Genomic DNA, 8,836 nt, shown 5'->3' with positions numbered 1-8,836 from the left:
AATAAGAAAGGGGAAAAGGCTTATATATATATATATATATTATCAAGGCAACCATACATCCCTACAAAATTTTCATCCCATTTAGCCATTTTGTTGCCAATCAAAAAATACATGGATTACTGCATTTTTTAAAGAAAAAACTTTAATTACATCTACAGTATTAAAATTAAAATGCACTAAATGATGAGACATGAGATTCCAATGGATAAACTTTTAACAATAAAGTAATTGTTAAGGGCAAAAAAATTGAACTTGAAAAATGAAAAGAAAAGTGCTACAGATTGTTTGGGTCCAACGGGCTATTCAAACATTCCCATCCAAAATTAACATGAGTACTTCATTCTCAAATGCAACTAAACCTGTTACCCATTTTAGTCAGGCCAATCAGACCCAAGTTATGGGCGGGCATGGGCATGAATATGGGACTTGGGATATTTGCCAAGTCTAGAAGGAATTCATTTGTGCACAATACGGATTTTGAAGAAGTAGGTCTCTATTTTGTATGGTGTATAATTGGTGTACTGACTATAGTGTTTGGTATATAAAAAACTATGCCAATTAGACAAAATGGGGAAAAATTACAAACCTGCTCAAAGTTCAGACCATGCTGCGTTTGGTGTCACAGATTGGCTGCTACTAGTCAGGCACCAGGTCATGACTTGGATTCTTAGATTGGTTCTTCGATCTTTAACCCAACAGCTGCACTCTTGCGGCTCCAGGTATTGGAGCTTGCAGGAAGAACCCCACAACAAACGAAAGGAACTCTGGGGAAGCTATAGCTGCTTGTTTTGATGCTTGATTCTCAAATATGGCTGATTGTCTGGAAATGAACTCTGGAGGACAGAGGAATTTTGGAAGATATTGTAGTAATATAAGACCCCGACTACAAATAGGTGGCCGTGGAGGTCATTATACGAGTCCTTGTCCCAACGCAACTCCTCGGTCAGCCATCATAACAGAGCCTAATAGAAATTCTGGAGAAGGGGGTACAAATGTTGGAGGACAGGAATGAGTGGTAATTCAACAATAAACAAAGACACTCAATGCTAACAGGGCAGAAAGCTCATGAGGAGTGGATAGAGTACAGTGAAGCACATAAACTAGGGGAGACAACGAGCACAGAAGAAACAGACGGTAACCAAATTCAGAAGACAGGAATGGAGGATCCAGAGGTGGTCAAAGTGTGTATTGCTACTCGCAGGAGACCGGGCATTAATGAGGTTGGCATAGGTGTGACTGCCATGATTGAAGAAGACATTGTAGTGGCAGCTTGGGCTATGCATGAAAGAAGCTACAACTGCCTGCAGCAACTGGATGAAGCTGAGGCAATTAAATTAGCCATGAGTAAACTGGCAACAAAGAGGTGGAGGAAGATCATAGTCCAGAGTAGCAACAAGCAATTGCTTCAGCAGATCAGCTCTCGAAGTGTGAAAGATATTAAAATGCACACTTTAATTGAGGATATAATCAGCTTAAAATCTCAGTTTCGTATGTGTTCCTTTTGTTTTAGAGCTGAGAACGTAATAAATTAGTGTCTATGCTTTAGGCATTTTACATGATGAGAAGTGGGTTAATCCTCCGTGCTACTAATGCACTTTTGTATAGAAATGAGGGGTCTTTGCTCCAAAGTACAAAGTTTACTTTGTTCAATATAAGTCAGTTATCGTTTCCAAAAAAAAAAAAGGTACTAATGCTGGAGTTCAAGTAGGAAGAGGTGAGCGTGGCCAAGCTTACAATATGAGTTCTGGTTACCACAACCCGTTGATAAAGCTGCACGTTCCTCCAACTTTGAGAGGTTTCCAAAGACTGAAAACTGGGGGTGCTTGAAGAATTGGCAAGTTGCAGTGTCCCTCTTGGACCAAATCAGGTTATAGATGAAAAAATCCGAGGGGGTTCAACGCTGAAATCTGTGATTGTTGGAGAAGAGGTAAGTAGGAGTGCCCTTGCTGGAACAAAACTTTACTTTTATAATCTGCATTTTGAGGTTACTAACGATATATCCCAAGTATGTTTAAATATATAGTTGAGCTGAAGCAATATGCAGTTTACTATGACAAGACTAGAAAGTCTAGGGGTACTATATTTAGATTCCCCAAAAGTTATCAACACTATGCTGTGGTGCATAAAGGATTACCAATCAAAGTTGAGCATATGTATAGGAGGTGATTTTAATCTAGTTGTCTTGCCTCCAATAAGAGAAGGTAGTTTGTTATGTAAAAGTGGGGCATTTAGAAGCAGCAGGGATAGATTTGAGCCAGAAAGAGAGTGGACATGGAGGTCAAAGTTCTGGGGCTGATTTGACAAAGTTGAATATTCGTGGTCATACCTCAATGTACTCCTTTTCAACTCAAACCCTTTCAACCTACACACCTCAAGAGGCAGATGCCCCCCCACCCCCCCCCGCCCCCCCTTTCCACATTATATTGCATGTTATCCCACACTTGGACAATGGGAAAAATGTTTTAGTTTCATTCTTGTATTTGAAACCGCTGATAAGTGTGATAGGGTGTATATTATAATGACCAAGTACAGGGGGCATCACCAACGGATGGTGCAAGTGAAAGGGACTTACATCCCTTAACCATGAGATCTTGTGTTTGAAATCCATGAGAATGGAAAGGACAACATTGGGAGGGTTTTCCCTGCAAGGGACCCAATCGACTCAAACAGGATTAGTTGCAGATGGTAAAACGGATGCTGATAACTGTGGGTTATACCAAAAAAAAGTACAGGGGGCATCAGGAGGTATTCCTTGCCATAGAAGATTGGGTAGAAGTAGAGGTAATGGTCCAAATCAGGAAGAAAGGCTCCACAGATAAAATAGATAAGACATTTGGTCTTAGGAAACTTTTCCTCTTAGTAACCAAAAAATTTGTAAATCCCATATCTAGTTATTTTATCAAAATAAATTTGGATTCACGACACTCATATGTTGGATGATAGATTGAGGGAAAGGATAGGGAATTTGTTAAAACGCTTTAAAGTTTTTAAAAGTTTGAGATTAGAGCAGACTGTTATATCTCCACACAACATTTATACAACCATTACTCAGTGAATACCATGGAAGGCAAGAAATAATTTGAACTTTAACCTGTGCAACCAGGAAGGGTATCGGATCTCCCAATATGCCATCGCGGATTGGCTTGAGTTTAAAGAGGCAAACCTCCTAAACACATGTGACAAGCAAGAAAACAGTGCTGAGCTTGATAGCAATGACAACATTGTTGCTGTACTCCAACAACAGCACTCGACTATCATGTACGTTGATGCAGCAGTGGACCAGCGAAGAGATAAGTTTGCCATTGGTATAGCAGCTAAGGATAATGAGGGAAATCTAATCTCTACATGGTCAATCCCAACCGCAGCTAAAGGAGAGGCTGCAATCATGGAAGCTCATGCTATCAGAACTGCCTTGCTCAAAGCATTGAAGGAAAATTGGACGTCCATCTTGGTACTTTCTGATTGCAAAGTTCTTGTTGACAAATTGAATCTTAGGAATGAGGACCTATCTGACATAAACATTATCCTGAGTGATATCAGGACATTGAGTAGGTCTTTTTGGCGTTGTACTTTCTCTTTTGTTAAGCGAGAATGCCACACTTGTAGTCATGGTTTGGCGAAATTCGCCACTAACCTTTTAAACGAAACTAGGTGGAAGAGTATCTTCCCTGTGTGGACCTCTATGGCTGCACAAAGTGATCATCTGGCAGTTGCCAGCTAAAATGTACATGTACTTGTAGGTGTCAAAAATCTGATGATATAAATGAATGACTTTTGACAAAAAAAAAAAAAAATACCATGTGACTTAGGAGCGCATGCATCGAGCACTCACCAAGTAGACAATATGAAAAGTGGCAAAATGCATGGGTTGAAATGAATCAACGTCTGTTAACATGTTTGGAAAAGTTGTTTGACCCTGATGACCAATTGCAATTAGATAAAGATAACAATCCCTATCAAGATTTGATTTATTTCCTTACAGAATTCTATGTTGACAATGAGGCTACTCCTGACGATGATGCTTTTCGGACTACCTTTGGCTATTGAGGATATGATGATCAATCAAAATCCCTTGATTGCAACAAAAAGTAATCGATTGTGATTTTCATTCAGTGCAGACTAGCTTTAATATCTGATAGTTTCCACTACTTTGAAGCATATGTATCTCACATGGAGAACTTGATATACTATGTTGACAATGAGACTAGTCCTCATGATGACGCTTTTTCTTTCATTGGACCACCTTTGAGCATTAAGCATATGATAAGCAATCAATAGAGCTTGATTTCAACAAAAAATGATCTATTCTAATTTTCATTTAGTGTAGACCAAGCTTCAAAATATGATAGTTTTCATACTTCGAAGCACATGTATCTCAGATGAAGAAGTTGATACATCCTACTAGATACCACGATATTTGGTTAACACCAAAGATAAAGAAAGCAGATATACATAGCGATGTCATCTACTATAACCTAATACGCGGCTCTAGTAAAGTTTTACCGTATCTAAACACTTCAGGTGATCTACAAAGATATAATAGAAACTTTACAGGTCATGCTTACAAAACTGTGCAAATTAGGATGTCAGAGGTAATATATGAATTGAACAATAACATTAGAGGTTATGTGTATCGCTAGCAAGGAATTGAATGCCAATACTATTGTATTGCTTTAAGGATCTGTCAACATTGTGCCAGCACTCCTCAAATATGGCCGATCCTCAAATTGTTGGAATCTTTGACCACTACCTTCTTCGTTTATTACCTTAGTCGCTATGTTTTACTGGGATTCCTTAAAAATTATGCAAGTGCTCGTGCTGTTGAGCTGGCCGCCCTTATGGCCAAAGGCAAGTCGGTCTTACTGGCAATCATCTACCTTAGCAATTTGTACAGCAAATTGGATCAGCTGAAGGCTGATGTGGAACTTTTTGTCAACCATTATCAGGCTGTTTGCTTTGTTAATTGCATCATTTTGCAACTTTTCTTATTGAAGCGTTTCCCACCATGGTTGTTCCCCAATATGATAAAAAAAAAAGGCCTAAAGTAGTAAATCTAGTTGTCTAAGAATGCCCGTCAGCTTTCTTGATGATGAAAGCCAGTTCAGTTTCTGCCTCTATAGTGAGAGGACTTTTATGCAGACCACCTATTTCTGAAGGCTGAGTTCGGCTATTGGCAATCAGACTGTTACCCTCCATAATCTTCTTTGCACCCTAATCCTTGGCCAGCTTCCTCTTTTAGTGGGGACGAGAAAGAACATGGGGTCAATCACATGGTGACAACTTCCTACAACCCTCAATGTGTATCATGCCAACTTAGATCTGATCAATCTACTCCTAGTCTCATTGACCGTCTTGATCTCATATTAATTCTTATGTTCTTAGCTTTTCATCATGTAGGGGTCAACACCTTATGCGAGCACTTTCTTCCCAAGTATCTCGTGCCAATTGAAGATGAAATGTGGAATAATCTAGAATTCAACTGGAAATGCAGCAAAGACAATTAGAAGTAATTTCATTTTCACGGAATGCATGCATACATGAAGGTTTACATGTTTTTTGCAAAGTATCTTAAAAAAAGATAAATTCAGAACAAGAGGTTTTTAAGTTCAGACACAACAGCAAATGACTAAATGGAACAAGAATAGGGCATTCATCTAAAATTTGCAGGATCTTTTTTTAAAGATTGATCCTTCTTTAATGCAACTTTAAAAAAATACCAAACAAAAAATGTTCAACTTATGTGTTCCAAAAATCAATCATCAGGAACTAGAAAATATTTCAATTTCAAGAAGTATTACTATTTCTTACGCCAAAAAAAGGACCACATAATACATCAGTTAATTGAGCCACATCTGGACAAACACATTGATGATTAAGTCACTTGCTAATGTCAATAACATAAGTTTTAGGTAAAGAATTGAATTTTGGTATTTGGAATGGAAAAAAAAAAGTAAAAAAGAGATATACATAGATAGAACTCAAAATAGGTTACCAAGGGTAATGGAAGACAAGTCATTTATATTCACAGGTGGCGTTCATCCAACTCCTCAATGCAGTTGAATTGCTCATCTCCCAAACTCTAACTCACCGGACATTATCTAAAAGCAAGTAAAGAGGTTATTGCATTTAATTGCAGCATGCTAATTGCCAACCGTGACCACTTTTCTTATCCTTCCAAAAAGAAAAACAACAAACAATGACCATATTAGGCAATACACACCGTGCAATGCACGGTAATAACACAATTTTTTACCCACTCATGCCCTTAAGAAGTGTAGACAAAAATAATATAGGCTTTATATAGAATCTGATAATAAAGACGTTCAACAAATAAGGAAAATAATTGTTAGGATTTTCTTGTTGCAGTATGTTTCGACAGCACAAACAATGATAACTGAAAGGTTGAACAACAACCAAATGCATGATTATAAAGATAGCTAATTTGGTTGGCTAATAACAAGTATGTACAATTGTACAGAGGAAAATTATAGGTCTAACAATTAGCCTAAAATTGGGTAAATAAGATTTACAAGATATTATAGAAATATTTATACTAAATCATAACAACAAAGGTATAATTATAATGAAGAGTGTTTTTCAGTCAAAGATGCATTATAAACGTCCAATAAAACTTTTAGTCTGATTTCGCATCATTCATTTAGGAAATTTTCTTCAATGATAGAGCCTGTGTTTGTACTTAGTTTGGTGTTAACATTTCTTATCACTTTGTGTGTTTCTAAATTTACTCTTAACACTACTATCCACTATATGTGCTCAACTCACACAGAAATTCTACTCAACCAATACTATCTTATTCCAATTCTCATGTTCACCTTTATCAATCTTACTCAACTACTTACTATTTCTCCTTTCACTGTTGCATTATCTGATACACGACATATTATTAATTAGATGGTTTTTTAACTCCCTAAACCATCTCTTAATAGTCTTCTAGCATATTCTTTTCCACTCAATTACCAAGATTCTTTTTAACTTCCAAAACCATCTTTTAATAGTCTCGTAACAAATTCTTCTCCATTCAATCAACCTTTTTCTCCCAAATTTTAAGTTTTGTCCACAACCTGTAGCTTTAATGCTGCTTCACATGGTTGCTCTTTTGATTGTTGCTCCCATATGCATGACGTGAAATTCATTAGGTAAATGTTTCTAAATCTTTTTTCTAATGAAATCTCTTTTCTAGGTTTTCATGGTGTTGCGAATTGCAAAGTTGTGGTCTTGAGATGGATTAATTTGACACTGTTGTGTGTGAGGCAAATTTAACTTTTCTAGTAAAATTTAGTTGTGTTTTTGTAAGAATACCAATCTCCTTTGTGTTTGTGGACTAGATTAAAAGGAAATCATAGCATTAGAGTCAGCCAATGATTCCTATATGCTTAGAGTTTCTACTGATGTACCAATACTTTATTTTTCATCCGCTCCAAACCATTGTTTAACTTTTGTAGACTAGTACTTTAGAACCAGACCATTTTTTAACTTTTGCAGGTTACGACTTTGGAAGCAGAAGGTGTACCTGTGAAGGATACCCGGACAAAGTCAATTATCTCAGCTATTATTGAGGTACAAAATTAGTTGTTATCTATCTTTTTCCTCCCCTAATTTCCACAAAAATTTCTTTGGTCTTTATAATGCTTAAACACTTTCTCATTTACTGCTATACAATCACTTTCTAATCATACTCATCTTCCATGTCATTCACACAACCGACACTAGAGTTTTAAATTGCGAGAAAAAGCAATGCTTTACTTCCTCTACACATAAGGTTTTGATTTGATAGGTGTGTTATTTCATATTAAGGTTTATCAATTAAATTTTGTGGGTATCTACATTAGTGCATTCATTGCATTGTTTTTATGGTATGTTTGGTTTTTGTTAAGCTCTAAAACTGCCAGAAAAAAAAGTAGAAAAGTACTATGATTTTTATTATATTTTACTTTGATCTTTTACTCATCAGTTCAAGTGAAGTACTTAGATGTTTGCTTTGCTATTTTATTTTCTTTATTGCATGCTAATTGTTGCTAGTTTAGGCGAACTAGTTTCTGGAAGATACAACTCGGAATTGTTGAATATATATAGGGTAATTGTCCATGGAAGTTAAATATAATAATCATAATGAAATAGCAAAAAGGTGTACCTCCAGCTGCCTTCCGCAGCTAACAACACCTTCCGGCAATAGGCATGTAGTCCTCCAAACTCCAATCATGTTAACTGCAAATATTTCTTTCTTTCCTTCATTTTCCTTTTTTTTTATTTTTGTGGGGCTGGGATGGGGTTGTAGAAACTACAAATAAATTGCTTCCAAGTCCAAAGATTGCTTTAAATTAAGAACACAATATGTACCTTGCAATGTAGCTTACAAGAGTACTGCATTAAAACACCTCATCTTGCACTTTTTAGCGCTGTAAACTTGCTGCTATTGTTATTTCTTTCTTCAGTGTTGGAAAATGAATACTTGAATCCATGTTACTACAATGGTTTACCTTGATTGAATAGTCACATGAACATTGGAAAACAAAGGTCTACTTCCAAGGGAAAAAGACAATCTTCTTGTTATGGAGATATCTTGGAAATGATATTAACCATTGGCGCTATCTTTTTGTGTTTTGATACTATAGATGTTGTCATTGAGTTTATTGAAGGTAAGGTGGAAACATATCCGAGTTTGCAGTATTTCGATGGTTTCCTTGAAGTAACACTTTTCATTTTTATTGGACAAAGACATAGCAAATACATCCAAATACTCTAAAGTGCATAACATTAGGTTTAATATTACACAGCTTCTCAATTGGAGAAATAAAATCTAATTTAGGCTGAGGGG

Source organism: Coffea eugenioides, chromosome 8, assembly GCF_003713205.1.
Source record: "Coffea eugenioides isolate CCC68of chromosome 8, Ceug_1.0, whole genome shotgun sequence".
Lineage (NCBI taxonomy): Eukaryota > Viridiplantae > Streptophyta > Magnoliopsida > Gentianales > Rubiaceae > Coffea > Coffea eugenioides.
This window is presented reverse-complemented; position numbering follows the sequence as displayed.